This window comes from Protopterus annectens, chromosome 4.part0 (genome assembly GCF_019279795.1).
Source record: "Protopterus annectens isolate FY-2018-M chromosome 4.part0, PAN1.0, whole genome shotgun sequence".
Classification (NCBI taxonomy): Eukaryota; Metazoa; Chordata; order Ceratodontiformes; family Protopteridae; genus Protopterus; species Protopterus annectens.
Window position 1 is genome coordinate 794,469,890 of NC_056733.1, and position 22,800 is coordinate 794,492,689.

A 22,800-nucleotide genomic window follows, 5' to 3' on the forward strand; every position below is an offset into this window, starting at 1 on the left:
AACTACATTCTCTCATAAAAACATCTAAAGCAAACTTTGAGAAAAAGATTGCCAAGGATACCAAAGACAACCACAAAGCCTTCTTCAATTATGTCAGAACCTTGGGAGGAAATTCTCAGATATGCTCTGAGCTAGTACACAATGACAAAAAATTCACTGACCCTACTGACATTGCCAACATTCTGGCAGATAGGTTCAGTGCAAATTTCTCCCTCCCTCACCCCTAAAGATGAAGTAATTATCCCTGCTGAATGTAACCTACCTGTCATCACAGACACACAGGTGAAATCAGCACTCAACAAGGCAAAAACACAGCATCTATGGGACCCGATGGTATCCCGGTTGCGTGAACTTCAAGATGAACTAAACCCGCCCTAAAACTCTATTCAATCTTAGCCTCACTACAGGATATGTACCTGAACACTGGCGCACAGCAACAGTGGTCCCACTCCACAAAGGGGAAATTCTACTGACCCAGGTAACTACCGCCCATAAGTTTGACCAGCCTGGTCTGTAAGGCTATGGAAAGAATCATCATGGAACTCATAAATGGTGACATTGGGGATCTGCAGACCCTTGATCCCACACAGTTCGGTTTTGTATAAGGCAGATCCTGCCTCTTAAACCTGGTTGACTTCTTTGAGACAGTCACTAGTGCCATCGATGAGGGCAAGGCTGTCCACACTGCCTATTTGGACTTGGCTAAGGCCTTTGACACGATACCACACTCTGGCATCATTGACAAGCTCAGCAGCCTAAATGTAAATCCATATGTCACAAGATGGGTAGCAAACTGGCTAAAAACAGAACCCATAAGGTTAAAATTGCTGGAGCCATGTCAGACTCAAAACCAGTCACAAGTGGTGTCCCACAGGGCTCAGTCTTGGGTCCCATTTACTTCTCAGATGTGAAAGCAAATATGGAAGGATTATGGCTGACAAAGTTTGCAGATGACTGCAAACTGGGTGCCATAGTTGATTCACCTGCCGACACACACATCCTACAGAAAGGTCTTACTGAAACGGACAACTGGTGCGGAATCATGGCCTCAAACTTAACGCCAAAATGTATAGTCATCCCCTTTGGGAAAAACAAAGTACCCACAAATTATCACGTAGACAATAACCCACTGAATACGGAAGAAGTAATCAGAGACCTGGGGACTCAAGTCGATAGTGACCTCTCCTTTGACAACCATGTTGCCAAAGTGGTCAGAAAGACATTCTACCTTGCCCATCTCATCATGAAGGATTCTCATCCAGATCAAAGGAGGTCATTGTACCTCTATATTCCTCCCTTGTCAGGCCCATGATTGAATATAATGCTCCATTTGGGATGTATCTCACCCGGCACATGCAACAACTGGAAAGACCCCAGAAGTACCTCACCAAGAGGATCATAGGTCTCAAACATGTGCCTTATCCAGCTAGATTAAAGAAACTCCAGCTCTATTCAGTAGCATACCGCCTGCTCAGAGGTGATTTGTGCCTAACATACAGGGCCATGTCCAACCAGGAATTGATGGACATGCTCCATCTCAAAAAAATCCAAATCCACCAGAACCACATGAGCTAAAGATTTCAACCTCTGCACAAATATGAATAGGACATGCTGGAGGGATAGATTCATAACACAGAGGTTACCCATACTCTGGAACAAAATCCCAGTTCATGTGAGACAGAGCCCTTCATTGGCACTGTTCAAGAAAAATCTCGATGCATGGATGGGAGATAAGTTTACAGTCACCTCAGTGTCACTACTAGACAAAGGTATAGTTTACTAAATAATGGGGTCCCACATGTGTCACTACTAGAGAGGCGCAACTATATAGTATGGGCATCACTGTTGGCTAGGCTTATAAATGCCCCCGGGCAGATAGCCTAGTACACTACTATGAAACTATGAAACTATATGTCACTTTGCCATACAACGGATTGCTGGCGGTCAGACAGGTAACTCTGAAACAAGTTGGTGACTGACTGAGAGAAGGATAGGTTATTGAGTACAGAGAGGAGTTGTTTGTGCAGGACCATGTCAAATGCTTTAGACAGGTCTAGGAAAGTAGCAGAGGAGAGATGGCCATTGTTTTTATGGTGAAGGATACTGTTAGTAAAAGACAGTAAGGCAGAGGTGGTGCTATGGTTTGGTCAGAAACCATGTTGAGTATTAGGAAGGAGGTTGTTAGTAAGGAGGTAGTCTGAGATTTGAGAGTGATTGCATCTCTCTAGTATTTTGGAGAGTGGAGATAGAATCGCTATGTGGCGGTAGTTGGTTAGTTCTGTGGAGGGGCTGTCTTTGTGAAGGGGAATTATGTGTGATATTTTCCATAGTGTGGGGATGTAGCATTCTGACAGAGATCGGTTAATCAAGATGGATACTGGGTAGGCTAGGGCGTCAGCTGCAATTTTTAGGAATTCACTTGGGAGGTTGTCTACTGCTAATTTTGTGGGTTTAAGTTTGGTTAAGAGTTTTCTTATGATGGAGGTAGGAATGGGAGAAAATGAGAAGAGTGTGGGGAGATTACTGGGTGAAGGTGTGGGGTGTAGGGGAGGGGGGTTGTATTGTCTGGCTAGTGATAGTATGGTTTGTGTAAAGTGTGTGTTGAATGAGGTAGCAATGTTTTCTGAGGAGTGAGGAATGTTAGGTGTAGAGGTATTGGTTTTACCTGGGTGGAGGATGGAGTTTATGGAGGTCCAGAATTTCAGGGGTTGTGTTGGGAGGAGTTGATGGCAGACTGGTAGTATTGGATTTTGTCCTCCTTTATTAGCTTTTTGACTCTATTGTGTAGTTCTAGGAATTTCTGTCTAGCTGAGGGGGTTTTGGTTTTGCACCAGTGTTCCCAGGCTTTATCTCTGTTTTTTATTTCTGACCTAGTGGTTTTCTGTAGCCATGGGAAGGGTTGGGCTTTGGTTCTGGTAAGTCTTATGGAGGCGTGGTTATTTAGGATGCTTAGGAATGTAGTATTGAAAAACTGGACTGCATCATCTAGGCTGAGTTAATTTAGAGGGTGCCAGTTACATTCATTGAGGGATTAGATGAATGTTGTTTGTCTTTCGGCTTTTCCTGGTTAGGGGTCGCCACAGCGGAACTCCGGTCCGCTAATGATTGATAGTTGGTTTTTATGGTGTCGAGTTGCCAGCCCGATGCCCAACCTTCAACGAAGGCACACCCATTCAACGCATGTCTTTCGATCACCCACTCGACCATGAGGAGGACATGCAGACTCCACACAGAAGGCACTCCCAACCCAAGCAGAGAATCGAACGGGAGAACCTCTTGCTGTGAAGCAACAACGCCACCGCTGCACCACTGTGATTGGGTTAAAGTGTAGTTTTTTACGTATTTGACGGTAGATGACAGGTTTAACTTGGTATAGGTGTTTTTTGAGTAGGAATGTTGGGGAATGATCACTGAGGCTATCTGATAGGCAGCCTGCTATATAGGACTGGGGAATCTTTCTGACTAGTATCCAATCCAGGGTAGTGTGCTTGTTGGAGTTTTTATTCATTCTGGTTGGTGACTGGACTAGTTGGGTGAAGCTATGAAGGTTTAGATGATGGGTTGGATGGTTGCCGCAACAGGATTGCCAATCAATATTGAAGTCACTTAAAATTATGGTCTCTTGGGAGTGATGGTGGGTAGTCCAGCTGAGGAGGTTTTCTAGTGGCAGGATATTTTGGCCAGGTAAGAAGTAGCATTCTATTATGTTGATGGTTTTATTTTGGTTTATTTTCAGGTTGGTATATATTATTTCTTCATTGGCAATTTGGGGAGCTGATTAGTTTAGATCTAGAAGTTTAGATGCTGTTTAAATATTATAGCTATACCACCTCCTTTCTTGTTTAGTCAGTCTAGTCTTAGTATGTTGTAACCATTACAGAGGATTTGCTCGCTGGTAATGTGAGGTTTCAGCCAGGTTTCTGTCAGGATGATTATATCCGGGGAGTACAAGTCTATGGTGGCATGAAGTCTGTGGACTTTGTTGGTTATACTTCTGATATTTAGGCTTAGCAGAAGGAGGTAATTTGGTTTTCTACTGGCTGGAATTTGGGAGATGTTGTGGTTGTTAGTCTGATTATTAGAAGTGGGGTTGGAGATGAAGGGGCCAGGGTTAGGGTGGATGTCTCCACTGAGGGCAAGTTTTGATATACATGAAGTTATTAGTTTTATCAGTTTGTGAAAGAGTTTGCATTTTAGGGAAACTTTATGATTGGGTGCAGTTGGTAATAGATGTGGTGGGAGGGTTATTTTGTTAACTTGTAGGGATGCATTTAGTTTGAGTATTTTAGTTGATAGAATATGTGGGGGATGCATAGGGATGGTTCTTGAGTTGCTGAGAGAGGAGCAGAGTAAGGGTGAGTCATGAGTGATGGATTGAATAGCTGTACAGTGGAAGTGGTTGAGTGGGGGTATAATGGAGTTTTGGTAAGATGTAAGATATGCAAGGAGAGGGTATGCAAAGAGTATAAGTATGGTATGCTTATTCATGTTAGCAGAAGAGGAGGGGTAGTAGTGGGAAGATGGTGGAGTTAGAGTTGGGAGTAGTGTTGTGGTTGGTGGCAAAAATGATGGGAGGGGTTTGTTCTTCTAATAAAGGTAGGACTACTGGGGCAGGTGGAAATTGGGGGCAGGGTGGGGAGCGATGCGGGCAGAGACCTGTTAGCTGATCTTAGGAGGGGTTGTGGGCTGGAAAACAATCAGGTAACAGAGAATACATTTATATAACTTCTGTCCTATGCATTGCTAGTGGAGGGGGAGGGTAGGAACTAATTGCAGGAGGAGTCCTGTGGGAGTGATTGACAGGTCCCTCAGCCAGATTCTGGAGGATGGGCAATTCAAACAAAAACAATCAATTGACTCAAACTGTAGGAAAGTGATATGGAGAGATTACCAAGAGAATACATGAACTGCAGTTAAGTAAATGGCAGTACAGTCCAAGGGTGGAACTAAACTAGCACAAGTTAATTATTTCTGGTGTTACTAATTCTGGCGTAGTGCAGTTTAGTTTGGAAGTGGATAGCTATTGCCATACAAAAATAGTCTAATATTGACTGGTCACAGATGAAACTGGGGAAAAAGGCACAGTTGGATGTAAAACCCTTAGATAAAAATTTAAAATTTTGCCTTGTTACTCAGAGAGAGGTACAGAATCCAGCAGTGTGTCATCAACTAGAGTCTGAAATGGGGTCTTACAGGATTGGAGTTAAGAAAACTGGGTTAGCTAGACAGGCCTCTGCAAGTGTGCACGCTTTAAACAACAAAAAAACTCAGTATATAAAGGCATTAACATTAAGTCTTTATGTTGAAAGTTAAGACATACATTGCATTTAATTTGAAGAAAAGCCGTGCTTGCAGGGAAGCCTTTGTAATATTTTCACTGGAATTGCACTTCAGCAATAGTACTTATTCAAGTTTGGGGGGGGTGCACCTGCAGCCCAAGATGTTTAAACAGAGCGAGCACACTTCACAGAAAGGGGAGATGATGGCAGAAGAGAAGTATTAGTGTGTTTAACTGTACATACAGGTAATACACACTGAAGTCTGGGAATTTCTATACGTTTTGCTCAGTACATCCCTAGCCTTACTGATGTATAACCAGGTGATCTTATATCACATTTTAAGCTGATGTGCAACCTTTTGAGAGCTCCAGAGTACATGAAATGCAAATAATGATACAGGATCAAACCCCATTCTATGATATCTAAATTCACTGACCCGAATTATTTCCTGTCACGGAAATTAGAGGAAGAGAATTTGGGGGTATCATGAAGTATTTATGGAAATGTAAAAAGTTTGGTATGTGTTCTGGATATAATACTAGAAAGGCTAACGCTTTTAAAGTCATCCTACATAAGAAACCAATCTGTTTGGGGAGCATGTTCTTTTTGGAAGCTGTTCACTATCAGGCCACTACAGAGAAGGAAAGGGTCATCTACATACAGTGTTGTAACAAGTGTGGGGTTCTCAGTTGTAAAGCTACAGATGAACATGGAGAAAAGCAGCTTCAAGACAGATTCATGTGGGACTTCAAGACAATCTTTGTATCAGATGAAGTATTGCAAATATGTAATTTAAATTAAAATTGGCACTGGGAAGACAGGTTTTGCAGTGTTAATGTCTAGCATATGCTGCCTGGGTAGTTTATGCTGGGCAGTAGGAAGAGGGCCTTCAGCTGATCATTTTTGTTGCAATAAGTGGGGAGTTGGGATGATTCACCTAGGTTAATTCCCGTGCAGTGTCGAGTACCATTGGGACAGTCACTGGATGCCCAGTAGGTCCTTACAGAGCCAGGAAAACTGCACATCTTGCAAGACAGGAGACTAGAATTGGTCATTGGCTGCAATTCTGAATGCAGGAAGAGCCCAATAATGGTCACACCACTGGTGGGCAGATTGCTGGGACATGTAAGCAATAAGGCATAATGGGAGGGGGGGTGGTAAAGATATTACTACACACTCAGGAGTATTGTGAAGTAGGAACTCAAACCATTGAGTATGCAAGTAATGTCTGTAAAATGCACACCCTCAGGGTCTTGCAATGCTTATAAGATATGCAACTGTATTTTATTTAGGGTCCCTATTAGTGCAACGAAAAGGCAACCTGTCAAACAGCCAAAAAGTTGAAGATTCTGGACCTCGAGATTGGTTTTGTGAGACTGCGGTACAGTGAAGATCAGAAAATTTGACCTTTCCTATCTCGGAGTTAGTATATATAATTAGCGGGGGGGGGGTGTAGCCCCAACAAATTCGATTTTGAGGTCCGGAATATTCAACGTTTTGGCTGTTCAACAAATTGCCTTTTCGTTGTTATAACAGGGACCCTTTTATTTATATAGTAAGGTTTAAAATAAATTAGTTTAGACAACAGAAACATTTACTTGTCATTATATCTTGATATAAAATTGTTCCTTCACAAAATATTAGGCATGTTTTGACCTATTAAAAACACATTTCTGTCTAGATTTTTAATGTGACTGCTGTTGCATTCATAATACTGTCTAAAAGCAATGGGTATTACTAGAATTTATACCAGTATACCAGAAGCTGTTGAAGTTATGACAAATGTCTTAATAAAATAAATGTATCTACGTGATTTTAATAGCTATAAACAGTTTCTCCAAAAATGTATGAGACTACATGATACAATCTGACAGTGTAAGTAAACCATTCCATCACAGAGAGTGGAGGTTTTGCAGCTTGTGGGTGAAATCGTGTTATTATTTTGGACTTGTGCAAGGGCACCATACAGTTCTTAAGGTGGGTTCCTACAGATCACGTGTTGAAAATGTATTCCCTACACATTTAAAATGAGTAAAGTACACAGAAACATTTGTTGTTTCTTTGTAATTCAAGTATAGAACAGAAGGTCAAGGCTATGACTCTTATTTTTCTAGATTTGATTTGTCAGTCTCCACATGTATTTTGTAAGACTCTGAGAAGACCACTTAGCCATATTTACAAGCTGTCAGTAAAAGAGGCACGTCTGTTTTCTGAGTCTTACTTTATTAAATGAATAAAAAATAAATAAATGCAGGGCCATAATTCTGACTCTTACTTGTAATTCTGTACTAAACTTTCAGAAAACTTATCTTAGGAAAGTAAAGTCATATCCCTTTCAATTGCAAATGATTCTTTTAGGGTAATAAAACTCTGCTGTAGCAGTATGTTCATTTAAGATTACCTTGCATTTGAAATCACTTTCAGAGCTACTTCTTAATGGAAGTGTGTTCAGGTTGTAAACTTTCTAATGTATCTTTTAAGTGGCAACAAAGTACAACTGAAACACCCACACAGGGTTAAAATATATACTTTTATAAACATATGAAATATAATAGATAGTTTTTGGTCTATATTCTCCTGAATACCTCAGTGTCCTCACTTCTTTAACATTTATTATAAAGGATCATTACAAACTTTAGTGATTTTTCATTTTGTTTCCCCAAATGTCAGTAATGGAACAAACTTTTGAGATCTGCTGGCAATGATGTTGTTTGACAATTATTTTCCACCTTTTTGATTGCCCTTGCAGCTGTTTGCCATGAATCATGTACATAATATTGGATTACAGTCTACAGCCTTGACTGAGGACTTGTTGCCCTAATCAATAAACCCATCCTGCCCACCCCACCCCCAAGATAAGGGAACTGATAAAAATGCTGTTTCTAAGGGGATGGCGCTCAGTAATCACATACACGTTGCTGAAATGCAGCCAGGGCTCCTTCTCTCTGCAACATGGAGCCAGCATTCAAACTTTTCTACAAATTAAGCAGCACAGGTTGTCACAGCATGCATCTTGGTACTTTACTGCCAGAGAAAAAAAGGCTTGTTCATAAGGAGAAGTCATGGAAAGATGTTCTCAGAGCCATGAAAACTGCTGCTCTAATCAAAACAATGAACATTGTACATAAAGCACATTAGGAAAATGTGGCAAAGAGAGATGTTATAATCACAGAAACTGTGCCTAATAATACTGTCCTTTTTGTTATTTTTTTCTGATTTAAGTTTAGGGCTCAGCAGAAGCATTCAGTCAGAATAAAAAAAGAAACCGTGTTTGTGATGGAAGTCCTGTTCTGAACCTGCCCATTAATTTAGCTGTGATGCAGCCACTGTTTGGAGGGATTTATTTTTACTTGTGTACTAGACGAATTAAAGGCACAGATAGTAATGTAGCTATTCAGTTTTCTTTGCCCATTTTGTAAGTAGAATCATACAGCAGCCACTCGTGAACTGTACTTTTGTGAGCAGGCTGTCTGAAGTGTGATGGGGGTAGGAACACACCTCATACTATAGAGCTGTAAAGATTCAGAGGTAACCAAGTGTAATTAGAGATTGCTGGGGCAATCTTCCCTTCCCTATGGAGGCATAGGGGCTTATGGATTGCCTCTGACAGAGAACAATCACAGAAAATTTGTTTTAAATGCAGTTTTGAGTTGCTTGGCCCAAAAAATTCACTTCACATTTATGGTCAACAGGGGCTCTTCAGCTGCTGAGACACCTTTTGAGAGAATGATAGGCTTGGAAGGATAGCTGGATCACTGCTGGAATAGTAGATAGGATAGAAAAGGGGCTCATATCATTGCTGGGATGAAAGAGTTGTTGATAAGTGACTCCAATTTTCACTGAGATGGCAAGGGGTGGTGGTCTTAGAGTGTAGTTACAAAAGTCTCAGATGAGGAGGGGTAATGGAGCTCCTACTGCTGACAGACTATGAAGCAAGTAAACAGGCAGTACTGACAACAGGGAATGTGGGTGAAGGGACATTGGGGGTAGTGAACATTCAAGGGTGCAAGAGGAGGTCAGCTGGCTCATGCTGAGGAGGCACAACTGATTACTGCTAGGCTAGAGGGACAAAGGTAGTACACATCACTTTTAAAGCAGATGAAAGGGGACCATGGGCACGAACTTCCTCTCCTTCACCTGAATAGGTAGGAATTCATGGTAGAAATCACTTAACTCCTGGCATATGTGTGCATGAACATTTTATTTTATGTATCCCTGTGTATAACAATGCAATAAATAAACAAATGTATTATTATATTAACACAAAATGTATTTTTTTAACTTAATTTGTATGTGGTCTTTGAACATTATTTTTTTTTACAGTTGTTTAGATGAACTTGTTTTTATGATACTTAGACATACTTTGTGTAACTTGCTGATTTGTATTTTATTTGGTAAATTGGAGTGAGAATGGATTAAGTTAGTTAAGTTAATTAACTCATTAACTGATGTGTATTTAAAGTGCATTTATGTCTGTATAGTTTGCTCTGAAGAAGCCTGCTATGAAAACGGGCAAAAGCACTTAGTTTTACTAGTTTAAATAAATCCTTCATCTGCAACCAAGTATTTGCGGTATCTTTATAAGCCTAACCATGCAACCCAAATGTATCCCAAGTGTTATTGTGCCATAGAGATTATTTTAAGGGTAGTTAGGGCATGATTTAACATCTGCCTCTGTCCATCAGAGACATGTGTCAGACCAGCGGCGAATTTCCAGTTTCCCATCCACTGTTCTGGTTGCTCTTGAATAGACTTGGGAAAGGGCTCTGCATCATATGGATGGGAAATCTATTTCAGAGAATGGAGATTCTCTGAGATGCATATCTGTCCCTCCAATATGTATTATATAAGATGCAAGCAATGTTTAAATACTAAGATGTACTAGTTGTGGTGCTGTGTATTTTGTGGATATGTAAAAGGTCCATCAGAGCAGTATCCAAAGATGCCTTATATGCCAGACATAAATCGCTTCTCAGCAGTCGGTAGGAAAAAGAATACAAAAAGCAATACAGATATAGGGCTTTGAGGTGATCTGCATAGGCCATTGTGTTTATGCCCTGAATTGTTTTCATTAAGCACCACTGTGGACCTTCCAGTTATTGCATGTGCCTGGTCAAGTACATACTGAAAGGGACATTATATTCAATGTTGGATCTGATGAGGGCTGAGTATAGTGGTCATATTATGATATACGATGACTTCCCTGGACCTAGATGCCATGCGCTTACTTATATGTAGAGTGATGTAGAATTATTTTTTTACTACTTTAGATATATGTTTATTGAATGTCTGGTTACTCTCTACATGAGTCCTTAAATCCCTGGCTGCTGTGTATGCTTTTAGGGTATTTTTTTATTGATGGGTTTCCTGGGGTAGCCAACTTCCCAAAAGGTAATATTATACATTTCTTAGCATTGCATTTTAAGCCAAGGCTTTGGCACCAGTCATTTGTCTGTTAGACCTTCCTGTAAAATGTTAGTATCTTGAGGGTGGGGTCTATGATTGCTCCTAGTTTGGAATCACCTGCAAACTTAGTAAGCCAGGGGCCCTTCACAATGGCCTTGACTTTCTGCAAAATGGATGCCAAAGAGGGGCTGACTCAGCACAGAGCCCTGGGGAACTCCACTCATGACCGGCCTCTTTGTGAAGGTGGTCTTTTCAGTTCTAATTTCCTGGGTTCTGTCTATGAGGCATCTGACTATCCATTGAGTTACATAGGGTTTAGCCTAATTCCATGAGTTTGTTTACAATACCTGAGTGAAGTATTATATCAAGGTAGTTGGTATTCACCATTTTGCCCTCATCCATTACCTTGGTGACCTTCTCAAGGAAGTCCACCAAGTTCAGTAGGCATGACCTGCATTGGACAAAACCATACTATGTGAGGTCCAGTGTCTGAAGGTTTCCTATGTCATTATTAATCATTTCCATTATAATTCTTTCCATGGCCTTGCATATGAGACATGTCAGACTAATGGGTCTGTAGTTACCAGGATCCATTGATGGTCCACCCTCATGCACAGAGATGTTGCAGTCCTCCACTCACATGGCATAAAGCCTGTGTGGAGGCTATGGTTGAATAATGAGTCCAGTGGTCATGACAGGTTATATTTCAGGCTATTTAGGAGGCATCCTGAAATATTATCGGGGCCCATCAAAGCTGTATTATTACCCTCAGAGAGCACATCTAAGAGCTGCTCCCTTACTGATAGTTTGAGAGGTTATGTTAGGTGGTATTGAGGGGTGTAAAGTTGATGCTGAGTTTGTCGGTCAGAAAATTTGCTATATCTTCTCGTTCTGTGAATGTGGATAAATTTATGAACAGTTTGGCACATTACTGTATGCTGCCTTTGAGGTCCTTGGACAAGGATAAGACCTTATGGTTGTCCTTGGCCTGGGATACTATCTTTACCTCAAATTTTGCTTTGTTGGACTTAATTCGCCCTTTTAGTTGTCTATTCAGTTTGATGAGAGAGTTTACATATTTTTTGGTGCTAGACTTCTTAATTTTAACTATGACTTTTTTTCTTTTGTTGTACAATCTGTTTAATTTTGGATTCCACCAGGGTGGTTTGTTTTTCAAGTTAGTTTTGGGCTTAATTCTGGTAGGCACAGCAGCCTCAATACAATTACTGGCATGGCTGTACAGAGCTTCTATGAATAATTCCACATAGGCTGCTGTGTTGCCTGGGTCTACAGGGCCTTGAAATTGTGACAGGGTATCACTACATTAAAAAATGTAGTTTCCCTTGATTAGTTTCTGTTACAAGGTCAGCTGGGGTTACAGAACTGATTCTTATTTCAAAGAAGACTGCTTTATGATCTGGCCTTACTAGAGAGGACACAGCACCGGGGGAGGGGTGCAGTATTCTCCCATATTTGTGAGTACCAGGCCCAATATGTTTGCATCTCTAGCAGGATTGTGCACTAACTGGTGCAAGATGTTTATGTTTACAAAGTCTAGGAATCGCTGTCCCTACAAATCTGAGGTTGTATAGGATTCCTAGTTTTCAGAGGGACAATTAAAAACCCCCATGAGCATGGTATCTGGTTGAACTGTGAGTACCTCAAACAGGTCCAAATATGTGCTATAGGTTTCATGAGACATAGAGGGTGACATATAGCTTCCTCGAATATGGTATGGGACTTTGTGTATGGTAATCTGGACATGGAGGAACTCCAGTGCATCATCCTGTTTAACCAACCTTGAGATATGCTTGTTACTGATGTGGATTGAGACACCTCCTCCTTTAGTCCCTGTCTGTGCAGTTGCTGGTTTAAATGTGTAGAAGGCACTGAAGCCATGCCCTGCTGGAGTGCTCTCTGTTTCCTAAACCATGTCTCAATAACTGCACAATTGTCCACATTCTCCATGGTGAAGAGAGTTTGGAGGAAGTAGAGCTTCTTGTTCAGACTCCTGGCATTCAGCAGTAATACCTTTAGATTTCCTTGAATAGGTTTTGCTATGTTGGAAGGTTTGTCAGTCTGGCATTGCCTAAAAAGGATCTTTGGGGAAAGGCAATGTTTTAGCCAATATTCAAAAACCTAGAAGGGACAAGTGCAGACCACCATTGGCAAAGCAACATGGTTTATTAATTATGTCCTCCCGCATTGACAAATATTACATCTCCCTAGAATGACACCAAAAAACAAGCGAATTATTAAAATCAATCATCTTCTGTTTGTATTGTGGCATCATCCTTGGTGAGGGTAGAATGCAGCTCAATGCTAGGCACATACCAGCCTGTGATACACAGCCCAAGAGATGCATAATGTCTCTCTCTCTCTCTCTCTCTATCTTCATATAGTCTAGGGAGGTATATCTCAGGTCATTTACACATATATGGACTATGACCAAATTATACTGGTACCTATCATAATGACGTGAGTGCATGCATAACCTGGTGGATCCTGGTCACAATAAGGCAATCGACTGTTATTTTCTCCTTGCTCTGCCTGGTGGGTGAAGAATCAGTATGTCACACAATGGAGTCCCCTATGACTGGAGTCCAGGGTAGTGTATTGGTTTGCCTTATGGGCTGGGTAGTTGAGCCTCCCCTGGCTGTGGCTGTATGCACAGTGGTAGGTGCTGTTTCTGTTGAGTGCGTTCAGGTTGGCTGAGGATAGCTTTTGCACATGGAATGTCTTTGAGGGCTTTAAGGTTTGGAAAGATTGCAGTTAAGTGTCTCAGCATAAGTAGATCTATGTGTAGGGTGCACAGTATGTGCAGAGAGTGTACTATGTGTATCATTAACAACCAGATTGTTTTTATATGTGTTTACAAGAATTTTGCCTCCAGAGAGATTGTGTATATATGGGTCATATTTAAGTGATCGAAGTTTAGAACTTCAAATTTCATATGACCAAAACTATATGATCAAAGTTTTAAAACTTCAAACACTTAAACAGAGATCTCCATACAGTGCGGAATGGGAATATTCCCTTTTCCTCACTGTAGTGCGATCTCAGAGTTGGTATATTTTAATAGCGGGGGGTGTGGGATGCAGGGGGGGCTTGCCCTCCTACATATATCTGTTTTATTTTGTTTGTTATTTTTTTCTTTCTTTTTTTTAATGTTCAAAATTACAAAACTTCGATCATATGGTCCCATCCATATGAGTTCAAAGTTTTATAATTTCAATCATTCAGTGCAGATCCATATATATATATATATATATATATATATATATATATATATATATATAGAGAGAGAGAGAGAGAGAGAGAGAGAGTGATGGTTTTGCTGGTTGGTTTCTCGTTGTCTTTGTCTGTAAAAGGTAATACTAACCACAGCTGTACAATGGGCACTGGCAAGCAAACACACCAACTTTATATATGCATTTAAAACACAGGAAACGGGCTTTTAAGCCCTCTGGCCAGTAAAATGACTACACAATTACAGTTGTCTTATGTGTTTCCCACCTTAGATAGACTAGGCCACCACCTACTGTCACTAGATGGAACATCTCAGTCTTCTTTAATGTAAAAAACAAAAAAGATTGATTGAGAGTGTAATGGTACCACAAAACAACTTAAACAAATGACACAGAGAAGGCAAGTTCAAGTATTAGGTACCTTTAAAATGACTTAAAGTGAAAAATCAACAAATAAAGCAAAACTAAAGCAGAAGCACTATCAACGGGTCATCTGAAGTGCAAAACAATATAATGAATCTCTTATCTGCCAAAGATAGAGCAGGCTTAATTCAGGATCCTCTTGGATTGTGGTGAGGGCACCAAGCAGATGGATGCTCTGGGAAAATGAGCAGGAGACAATTTGTAGTAAAGGAGGTTTACTCAAAAGCAATAGTGGTTTGCAGGGTGGGCACAAAATATTCGTAAATAGCTTGCACAACAGACAACAGCAATGAAAGAGGGTAGAAAGGGGCTTAGGAAGTCAGCTTACCATAAGGTGCAAAAGCCAGAGTCACAGCCTTTTAAAACCACAGCAGGAAAAGGTGGAAGGGTTGGGGAAAATTCAGTTAATGGATATGCTCAGTCTATGCAGTTACTGAGCCATGAACTACTGAATATACTGCTACAATATGGGAAAATATATTACAAAGTTCCACTACTAAAGGCTACAAATCTATTTGCTAGCATAAAATAGCCTATAAATTCATCTTAATACTTAGAACACAGTCTAGTCCATGGTACAATATTTTAGACCATTGCGCAAAATAAGAGGAAGTGTAGTGCCAGATCCTCCACTTGTTAGATCTTAGTTCAGAAGGTTATGAGGAAACAGGGTATTGTTTCTCACAGCATGCAACTTACCTGCAGTCCCCAAATCTGAGGAAGCTCCTTTACACTGGGGTGGATGCAGTTAAGAGGTGCATTGTAACAAGACAATTAGGTGGATGGAGGTCTTGCTAAGAGGAGGAGAGATGTGTGTGAGAATGTCAGTCATGCAAAGGACATAACTATGGCAGCTCAGCTATTTTATCACATAGGTGAGATTAGGCGATCTGCATATTGGGTTCATAGGCACATAGGTATTTAATACGCTGTTGACCTGTGAGTATCTTAAGAAGCCTAGAATTACACTCCCATAGTGGTTTTTATCCCTTATATTTTGTGTGCAGGCAAAACAAGGATTTGTTGGGGCATTTACATGTTGCCTCTAGCCATGAGGGAGAAGGCTGCTAAAATTGCAATTAATTTGTGGTTACCCATCTATTCATGCAAACTATATTTAAATAGACTAAGAAAAGTGCTTTGCTTTAAGTGGTACAGATGACTCCACACAAGTGGAAGGACAGTGTACAGGAATGTAGGTTATACTTGAGGGGATGACTAGCTTATTACAGTAACAAAGCAGGACAATGGCCCAGTATGTTTATTTATTTTTATTTATTTATTTTATTTTACATTTGTTGACCAGGAGAGTCCAACTAGATTACAAGTCCATTTTCAGTGGAGGCCTGGGGAGAAAAGCTCCAAGAGAACAATTTTTTACAAAACATAGTTTTAAGGGCAGACATTTGACATACAATTTCCATAGAAGAGACTTTGACATACATATTAACAGATAGGATACATTCGTTCTCTACAATATAATATTACATTTTAGAAGATATTCCTAAGTTTAGGATTCCTGTGATAGATTTACTATCAGAGTAAAAGCAGAGAAATGTAGAATAAGGCTCCGAGAGAGCAGATGATGCTCGCTATTGTTGAGAAGGATAACAAATTGATTTACTATATGTTTTCACCTGGTTTGAGTTGAGAAGGATAACAAATTGATTTACAATATGTCTTCTCCTGGTTTTAGTTGCTTATGGAAAGCACAACATTGCTGGGGTAGTTTTTCCTAACTCCTGAATAGATGGGATGAGCAGTCCTAAGTGGGTACAGTACTATGATTGGTTGGCTTAGCAGAGTTACTTAAGTTAGGTGAAGTGTTCTAATGAGACTTTAGCCAGGGGGGATACAGGAGCACAGTTGATTATTCAAAAAGTGAGTTTTAACAAGTTTCTTGAACTGTGATGGGGATTTGTTGTCAGTTATGTGGGCAGAAAGGGAGTTCCAGGTTTTTGCTATACAGTGGCTGTAGACAGACTTACTAGCTTCATTGTTATATTTGGTAACTTTGAGAAGGTTTTGTGTGCTAGACCTCAAGGGCCTGGCGGTTGTACAGGGTTGCAAAAGATTTTGTAGAGCTGGGGTGTTTTCAGTGTCATGTATTATTTTGTGGGCTAGTGATAGTTGATTGAGTTGAAGTAGTAGTGGTAGTTCTAGCCAATTGAGTTTTTTTAGGCATTCACAGTGATGTGTTCTGATGGGAGAGGTTGTAGCGAATTTGGCTATCTTATTATAACAGCTATCAAGTTTGTTTAGGTCAGATTTGCGGAGATTTGTAAGCATGGGGGAGGCATAAAGCAAGGTGGATAGTAGGTGAGTCCTCACTATTGTAGTTTTGGAGTGGTCAGATTTTTTTTATTGCGATACAGCAGGCCAAGTTTTGTATGTACTTTTTATGGTTATAGAAATATGTAGGTCAAATCTAAGGTGATTATCTATTTCAACCCCTAAGAGTTTGGTATGATTTGTGGGGGTGATTGTGGTCTTGTTAAAGGAGGAGATGAAGAAAGAATCAGTGGGAGGTGTGGCTCTGTGGAAGCTAAAGAGTACTAGCTTTGTTTTACTGGGGTTCAGAATGAGCCTTTGGTTTGTAATCCAAGTTTCTGCTAGGGAAAAGCATTCTTGTGTTAGGGAGTGAAGGATGTCAATTGATCTGGCTGTGCATATTATGGTGGTATCATGTGCATATTGCACTATTGAGGCTTTAGGAATACTGTTTGGGAGCTGATTGGGGAAGAGGGTAAAAAGAAGTGGCCCCAGGATGGAGCCCTGGGATACTCCTAGGGAGACTGGTAGGGAGGGGGAGAGCTGGCTTTGCCACATAACAGCTTGTTTCCTTCCCTCTAGGTAGTTTTTGAATCAGGAGATGGCAGGGGTGGGAAGGTTTAGAGTTGCTAGTGAAAGAAGGAGTTTATTGTGTTTAACCATATCGAATGCTTTGGACAAGTCAAGGAAGGTGGCAGATACAAGGAGTCCGTTGTTTCTGTGAGTATTGACAATGTTGGTGAATTCTGTTAGTGCGGTGGTGGTGCTATGGAAGGGTCTAAAGCCATGTTGTTGTGTTGCTATTAGATTATTTTCTAGGAGATATTGCATTAGTTGCTTGTGTATTACCCTCTCTAAAATTTTAGATAAAGGGGATAGTATGGCTATAGGCGGTAGTTATTGAGTTCCAAGGAGGTTCTCCCTTTATGTAGAAGGATGATATATGATATGTTCCATAGCTTGGGTACTATACACTTGGAGATGGATCAGTTAATTAGGATGGAGACAGGATATGATATGGTTTCTGCAGCCAAGTGGAGGTATTCAGTGTGTAATTTATCTGCAGCTAGAGATGTTGCTTTGAGCTTGCGGAGTAGTTTTTCAATGGATTTGGTTGGTTCTGGGTAGAAGCTGAAATTGGGGCAATTGTTAGTTGGGGATGGGGGGCGTGGATTTGCAGGGGTGGGGACATTGTCATAGGGTTGGTTGTTTGCAAGGGTCTGGATGATTTCTGTAAAGTATTTATTAAATTGAGTGGGATGTCTTCTTGGTTGTTATCTGTTTTTGGGGTTGGGGTAGTTGTTTTATCTGGTTGTAGAATAGAGTTAATTGCTGCTCAGAATTTTTGTGGGTTGTTCCTGTGCTTATCCTGTAACTTTTGGTAGTAAGATGTTTTGCCTGTTTTGGTGAGTTTTTTTGGCTTTGTTACTTTGTTCAACATATATCCAGGCCTTGTTTCTTTTTTTGAGGAGGGGTTTTGTGTCTGGGATTAACCAGGGGGCATGTTACCAGACCAGACTGACAGGATCTATTCAGCTATGCAAACCCTTTCCAGGAAAACTTCCAATTCCTACCTGAAAGGCCAAAAAGTGGCCCTTTTGACCTGACTAGACCACTGACCTACTGCTGGCCATGCTGGATCACTTGATCTGCTGCAACGGTACAATTATCTGGGATGCTGGGAGAAAGACGTGTCCAGGTGCCAGACAGGATCTAATTAACTCAGTAAAGGATTGCTAGTGGGAGTCAGAACCATACATGAATATATTTCTACAGGTTTTTTGAGGGGAGATCTATGCCTGGCATACAGGGCATTGTCAGACCCCACTCTGATGGACCTCCTTCATATCCACAAAACAAACAGCACCAGAATTACCCATTCTAAAGACTCAAACCTTGCCTGTCATACTGTATATATATATATATATATATATATATATATATATATATATATATATATATATATATATATATATATATATATATATATATATAAAACCTACTGGAGATCTAGGTATGTATCCCAAAAACTACCCTGTCTATGGGACAGGCTCCCCATCCATGTTAAGCAGAGTTTCCCAACCCAATTCAAGTGCAACTTGGACAACTGGATGAGAAACCAGAAATAAATTCATCCCTGGTTTGGCACCTATGTCTCTAATGGACACAGGTAACCTGTAAATGGTTCATCTCCCAGGCCCATGCTTACATTTATCAAGGGTATCAGAACTTGTCAGAGATTTGGGATGCATGGCTAGACTTAAAAAGGCCCTTGTGGTCATTAGCCTAGTAAACATCTATGAACCTCTGTGACATCACTTTCCTGTTGCAGAAAGCAGGGCTCCTTGCTTATGTGCACTAGTTCATGTGAGCTTGTTATAGACATGTATGTGATAGTTCTTAAATCAAGGGTTAGTTTGGTGTTCAGGCCATATTGGAAAGGCAAAGATGTGGGCGCGGACATAGCCCCCAGATATAGGGGTTACAGCCTTCCTGTAAAAACCCTGTAAACAGTGCTTTTATTTGACATTACCACCAGAGTAAGGTGGGTTAAGAGTGCAATGTGATCACTAAGCTGTGCTTGCTGAGACTGATTTTGATACAGTGAAGTAGATACATACCACTACATTAATATCTGAATGAAATAGATACATGCCATTACTTTAATAACTGAATGAAGTAGATACATATCATTACATTACTAACTGAATGAAGGAGATACGTATCATTACATTACTAAATGAATGAAGCAGATACGTATCATTACATTACTAACTGAATGAAGTAGATACGTATCATTACATTACTAACTGAATGAAGTAGATACGTATCATTACATTACTAACTGAATGAAGTAGATACATATCATTACATTACTAACTGAATGAAGTAGATACGTATCATTACATTAATAAATGAAAAATAAAGCTATGCACCAGTTTATTGTCCTCCTACAAAGTGATTCCTTTCTGGTTATATTCTTGTGAGAATGAGGTCCCCAGGGGTCTACACAGTACTTAGGAGGGTTATATCAACTGTCTATGAATTCATGGTTACTGGGCAAGAGCTTTTTGTCCAACAGACAGTTGTGGTCCTCAAACTGTCAATAGATTTTAAGGTTTATTTGAGTGCAGGCCCCCTGTACCTCCTCTGTGGGTAAGATCACCATCCTCTCCAACTTATATATGCCAGTTCCTTGCTTGCACAACACTAGAGAAGGTGCAAAACCATATGCTCATAGAAAGTGACTTCCAGCAATAAAGCCATTGTGTTGCTGTTAATAAAAAAACAACATTCAGCACAAACACACATCCCCTCATTTATGAGTGCCTGGGGTCATATCAATTGTCAATAAGGGAACCTGTTGACAATTTGAGGACCATAACTACAGTTCTTGGAACTGCAGGACTGAAAGTACAAATGTGGGGTGAATATAGTAAACCCAAGGCTGTGGTACCTCAGAACATTCATCATACTTCGAGGTACAGTATTGTAGGTGGGCATTGTTCCCTGCAGCAGGCACTACTACAGGATATTGAAGACCACCTGTGAAAAAACTTGTAAAGGTATAAAAATGAGTTTCAGAACCAACTGCTTTTGTTTGCATTGCTGTGTACTTTCTGTTTTTGTTTGCATTTCTGTGAATTTTCTGTTTTTGTTTTTGTTTTTTGTATTTTAAAGTGTCTGAATTCACAAGAGTGCTTTGTACTTTTATGAACTGGTCTGTAGGGATGAGTACCGACTTATTGATTTGTTTTGCAAACACGGCTTTCTATGCTGCACAATATATCAGTTACACCCCTTTCTGTCTTATTAAATTGTGTGCTTACCTTTAGATCATCTCACATGACTACAGTAGGTCATTTTCCTATTTATTTTGATTCCTCTTTAACTGCTTCCCAGATATATTATTTAGTATTTTTTATTGAGTTTCATTTGCCATATTATAAATTATCCCTCCAATATTTCCAAGCACCGCCTTTCTTCTCCAAATGTAGTAATCCTGCGTCTAGCACCAGCAGTAAAAATGTATGCTTTTCCTTCCATGTACTCTGCAGTGTTACTGACGTACACAGTGACAGGACTGCAGGTAGCAACTAACCCTGTAGTACCTCACAGTCACTATTCTTTGAGTGGAAATAATTCCTTTATTCTGTGTCTTTTTCATGAGGACAAAGTTTTTTCCATGATATACTATGCCTCATTCCAAGATTATATGATTTGTTGAGTAACTGTATGATGCCATGTAGAATGCTTGTTAAAGTCTGTGTGTGTGTCACACCCACTGCCCGTTCCTTGTTTACTACCTTGATTACCTACAAACCTCCATTAGATTTGTTTTCCATGGCCTTCATACTATAAATAAATACTCACAACAATCCATAGTCATTAATTACTGTATATGTATTTATTGGCATTTGTTGACCGGGAAAGTCCACTGGGCTTGAGACCCATTTTCAGTGGAGGCCCGGGGAAAAAAGCTCCAAGTTACATGAAAATCATTACATAGGTTCATAGGTTCATAGGTAGGTACTAGGCAATTGGTCCTAGGGCCTATATAAGCCTAGCCAAAAAGGTACCCTGGCTTTTGCCATCCAAGAAAATTATTTTCCTGTGCCCCTATCCAGCAGAGCCACAGAAGTGATCCCCGGGGTGAATTTCCTATTTCCCATCCAATCATCAAAATCTTTCTTGAAGAGTGCTAATGAAGAGCTTTGCTTGATATAGATAGGTAGTTTGTTCCAGAGTATGGGAAGTCTCTGGGACAGGAATCTATCCTTCCAGCATGTTCTGTTTATTGTGGTGACAAGGTTTAGGCCACTAGAGCGTGTAACTCGGAGGAATTGGGATTTCTTTAAGTGGAGCATGTCCAACAGCTCTGGGTTTGACATAGCTTTGTATATTAGGCAGAGATCACCTCTGAGTAGGCGATATGTGATGGAGTAAAGCTGGAGTTTTTTGAGACGGTCTGCGTAGGGTATCTGTTTGTGGTTGGTAATCCTCTTTGTGAGGTATTTCTGTGGCCTTTCCAGTTTCTGTAGATGCCTTGTGAGGTACATACCAAAAGGAGCATTGTACTCTATAATGGGTCTAATGAATGACAAGTAGAGGGGAACAATTACCTCTTTTTTCCTGGATGAGAAACCTTTTGTGATGAGGTGTGCCATGTTGAAGGATTTCCTGACTACTGTGATGATGTGATTATCAAAGGAGAGACTACTGTCCACCTGTGTCCCAAAGTCTCTTATCACACTTTCAGTGTTAAGTAAACTACCACCTATGTGGTAGTTCATGGGTACAGAGTTTTTACCAAAAGGGATGACAATGCACTTTTTGGCATTGAGCTTGAGGCCATGGCTTTGACACCAGGCATGTGTCTCTGTGAAGCCCTTTTGTAGGACGTCCACATCATTAGGCGTTTTCATTATGGCTCCTAGTTTGCAGTCATCTGTGACTTCATTAGACAAAGACCTTCTGTGTTAGCCTGTACTTCAGAGAAGTAGATACCAAACAGGAGAGGATCCAGGACTGAACCCTATGGTACCCCACTTGTCACCGGTCGGATTTGGAGTCTGCTACTTTCACAGTGTGGGTTCTGTCAGTGAGCCAGTTGGCAACCCATCTTGTGACATAGGGATTTATACCTAGTTTAGTAAATTTATCTATAATTCCAGAGTGGGGGATGGTGTCGAAAGCCTTGGCGAGATCTAGATAGGCTGTGTGAACCACCTTACCCTCATCTACGGCTTTGGTGACTGCTTCAACGAAGTCTATCAGGTTTAGGAGACATGAATTTGTAAGGAAACAAAATTATAATTATAAACCAAGTGAAATAACTAAATAAATAAATTAACTTCCAAATATTCCCAAATTCTTTCCTTCAGCAGTGATTCTATGATTTGGGTAGATAGGCACATCACAGTAGAAGTGGGGCATTCCTTTCCTACTGTCCCATCTCATTGCTTGTTCTTACAGCAGAGGTCATCACATCAAGGTATGAGGGCCACATACAGAAATGTCCAGCAGCTCACAGTACAATGGTCATACTCCCAGTAAGACTGACCCTCCCCCTGGTGATGGGGGAATGAATACCCCGACTGTATACCCAGGGTGAGAACTAATGGTCAGCAAAGATGAGCCAAAAAAAGTTTTCAGTTTCATAACCATTTAAA